Source organism: Apus apus, chromosome 2 (genome assembly GCF_020740795.1).
Source record: "Apus apus isolate bApuApu2 chromosome 2, bApuApu2.pri.cur, whole genome shotgun sequence".
Lineage (NCBI taxonomy): Eukaryota > Metazoa > Chordata > Aves > Apodiformes > Apodidae > Apus > Apus apus.
In genome coordinates this window covers 155,252,917-155,256,772 of record NC_067283.1, presented here as the reverse complement: position 1 = coordinate 155,256,772, position 3,856 = coordinate 155,252,917, and the positions used below count along the sequence as shown (strand labels likewise).

The window sequence follows — 3,856 nt, the reverse complement described above, 5'->3', positions numbered from 1 at the left end:
AGGCTGATCCAAGCTCTGTGTGTCAGATTCTTAGTCACTGAGCTCAAGAAATTGCTCCTGTAAGCATCTTCTGTAGATAAACATAACAGACATGCTCTGAGCATACAGTCTTAGTTTGTGGGTGATAATGTGGGAGACAGATGTCAAGATTTCTTCTTCCTCCTCTTTCTTGGACAATTGGAAAGACTTACTGTCCTGCTACACTTACTGCAGCCAGTCCCCAGCTGCCTTCTTCTTATGGATCCTGAGGTAGAGGTACAGGTGAGAGTCAGCAGGATAATAAGAATTGCTCATCTCCATAGAAGCATAGAATCATTCTGGTTGGAAGGGACCTTGAAGATCATCAAGTCCAACCATAACCTAAATCCCCCTGTCGTAACCTAATTTAGCTGTTCAGTGCTTGCCTGTTCAGTGCTTCCCTGTTCAGTGCTTCCACTGCAGGGTGAAACTCAATCACTTTTCTGTGGTTCCAAACCACTGAGCAATATTCTAGATAGCTCTCATATCAGTGTCTCTAACAGACACAAAATGTAACAGAGGGATTTGGTTTTGGTTGGGTTGTCTGGTGACCGCTGTCTTTAGCAACATCCTGGATTTGTTGTGTTCACCTGTTCTCTGTACCACAGAGCTTTCAATGACTGGATCTAGCATGTTTCCAGGTCACATACAGGAGACAATTTATAAATGGGCAAGAAGCAGAAACTCTGTAGCAGTGCTCAGTTTTCCAAAAAGGTCCTCACCTCGTATGCACAGAGATGTGGAGACCCTCAGCCAAGCCAAGATCCTCAGTAGTCATGGGTAGGATCACCATTGCAATCCAGGGGTGGAAGTGGTTTTGCAGAAAGGAAATCCACTTAGGGTACAATTATGATTTCTGGATATTGCAAGAGGTTCCATAGCCTAGTTTGGGAGCTCTAACTGTTATCTAATAAATCTTAGTGAGGAATAATCTGCTGCTGTCGAGCTGAACATTCAAACCCAGATTAAATGTATTTTTGACACCTTTTGCTACCAGTTTTTTAGCAGACATGGAAAAATTTCTGTGCATTTCACAGGTGTATTTTGGGAAGATGTGAATTTGGACCTGCTGAAAGATGGTAGATAGTCAGTTCTGGAAGTGAAATTCCTCTATTTGCAGAATAAATTGGTGGGCTGGCCAAACATCTCCCATATCACTGCATGAATATGCCTGGCTCCCTTTCCCTAGATGAAGAGAGACAGATTGATGTGAAAAGATCCACAGATGACACCAGATCCTTCAGTGGGCTCTGTGAAAAGCTGTTAGGAATGTCTGGTTTATGCTAATGCTCTTGGCTGGTCCTTGGATCAAGGTTTCTGTTTAACTTCAGATTTTAGATGTGTTTTATTATAGGACCTTGGTCTCGAGGCACATCAAGGAACCCCATTTTCTTATTTCTTACCAGCACACCCAAACCTCTCCCTACAGAGAAGGAGTTTTGGTGTTTTGGATGTGTCAGAGCAGTTTGGAAAGGTAACCAGCACATTGTCTCTGATGTTGTCACTTGGCTTATTGAAGGGTGCAAACAACTCTGTCCTCCACCCAGTTCTGATCTCCACTCTGCAATTAGCAGTGTGTGCCATGGACCAACGAATGTATCATCACAGACAAGTCTAACCCTGTGGAAGAGAATCTTGACCACATTAGTCAACACAACTAATATCCAGGACTGACTGCATAAACAGCACTAAAAAGAAAGAGGACTTGAAGAATGAGACAAGATGGTGTCTTCAATGCCAGAAGCACAGAGAGAGCAGTCTAGGTTTATGCCTTTTACTCTTTTCCCATTAACAATCATCTCTTGAGCCCTCCCTACAATCAATTTGCCTTTCTCTTCATCCTCCATCACCCTTGTCACTTCACATTCAGCTTCCTCATCAGTAGCTTCGTCTCTACAGAGACCTAGCTCCATCTCCATTTTCCTCACAATGATTTTTGAGTGACAGAGCCCTCCTCTAACCTCAGGGTAACTAGTGTCCTCTGTTAGCCCTTCAGGAACATGTTTTGTTTCCCTGCTCCACTTCTATACATCCTCCAGAGTCATACTAAAGTCCCACATGTATAGAGAGGTCACGTATAGTGGCACAGAGGCTGTGCTGGTGTCTTGGACCATTGGTTTTGAGCCCAGTCTGTCCTGTTCCCTGAAACAACTCCTTTGACTCACAAGCTGAAACCAACTAAGCTTGTCTGAAGAGGTTGAAAGATAATTCCATTTCAACACATTTTGGGAAAATTTACATCACATCAGGGCTGAAGTAGCTCAGCTGGGAGAGCGTTAGACTGAAGATCTAAAGGTCCCTGGTTCAAACCCGGGCTTCAGCAGTGTTGCCTGAACGTTTTGTGCCAGGTCTTGGGGTCTTTGGTACAAGAGAGACATGGAGGTACTGAAGAGAGTCCAGAAAAGAGCCAGGAAGATGATGAAGGGACTGAAACATCTCTCATATGAGGAATGAAAGAAAGACCTGGGACTGGTTGCCCTGAGAGGTTGCAGAATCTCCATTATTAGAAGTATTCAAAAGCCACCTGGATGTGGTTCTGAGCTAGAACAGGAGATTGGACCATATGACTATCAGAACTCCCTTCGAACCATTCTTTTTTTAGAGGTCAAAGACAGAAGTTTATGGCTGGAGTAGGGAAAAGCCAGGATAATGCCATCTTCATTTATTCCCATTAGCAGTGGCCACCTGGCCAGTCACCAATCAGCACAACCCTCCTGGCTGACCAAGCAGCCAACACACAGCTGTGATTAAGATTGAAGTTTCAGAAGAACCAGACCTACATATCATAGTATCATCATATCATAGTATCACAGTATCTTTCTGGTTGGAAAAGACCTTCAGGATGATGCATCAAGTCCAACCACTACCCTAACTTTGCTGCATCCACCACTAAACCCTGTCCCCAGCACCACCTCTGTCTTCTTAGATGTCTCCAGGGATGGTGGCTCAACCACTTCCTTGGGCTGCCTAGATCACCAACTCAACTCTCACCCCAGACCAGGACAAATCCAAAGTTCACACCATGTCCCTGAGTGTGTGTCCGAGTGTTTCTTGAGTATTCTCAGTCTTGGTGCCATTACTGCTTCCCTGGGGAGTCAAGGGATACACATAAATAAAAGCAGGTTTATACATTCCTGTCCTTACAGAACCATTTATTGAGCTCAGCTGCTTTTCTTTTTTTTTTTTTTATTGTTTTCCTTCTTCTTTCTTCTTTCTTATTTCTTCCTTCCTCTTTCTTTTTTATTCTTTCTTCTTTCTTCTTTTTTCCTTCTTCTCCATTCTTTTTTCTTTCTCCTTTCTTTTTTCTTTTTTCTTTTTTTCATTTTTCATTTTTCTTCTATCTTCTTCCTACTTCCTTCTTCTTTCTTTTATCTTCTTCCTTCTTCCTTCTTTCTTGTTTCTTTTTTCTCTTTTCTCTTTTTTTTTCTTTTCCCTTCTTCCTTCTTCCTTTTTCCTTTCTCCTTTTTCCCTTTACTTTTTTTTCCCCCTCTTTTTTGTTTTGTTTTGTTTTGGGTTTTTTTGTTTGTTAATTTATTTCAAACAAGCTAATAGCTCTATGGACAGAGATTGCTTCAAAACTATCTCATCACCTGCTCAGAAATCCTAGTGCCTGTCACCTGCTCCAAGATCTGCAAAGCAACGTCACACACAGGGCTCCCAAATGTACTTCCGTTCTGGTTTGAGACACCATCTGTGTCCCATTTCTGCAGCACTTGGCAGGGATCACTTCCTTTCTTTGGTGTGTTTGTTCCCCTCACTGAGCTGCAGCCTTTTTGGAGGTGGGAAAACCAGCGGGTGGAACGGATGCCAGCTCTGTGCAAATGGAGATCACTTTGCT

General features: G+C 43.0%; 1 non-coding gene across 1 annotated transcript; it reads left to right on the top strand.

The window, feature by feature from the left end:
• The first annotated feature begins 2,268 nt into the window (after positions 1-2,268).
• Positions 2,269-2,341, top strand: TRNAF-GAA (transfer RNA phenylalanine (anticodon GAA)). The gene has a single exon. It is a non-coding gene; the product is annotated as a tRNA-Phe (tRNA).
• Positions 2,342-3,856: the final 1,515 nt, after the last annotated feature.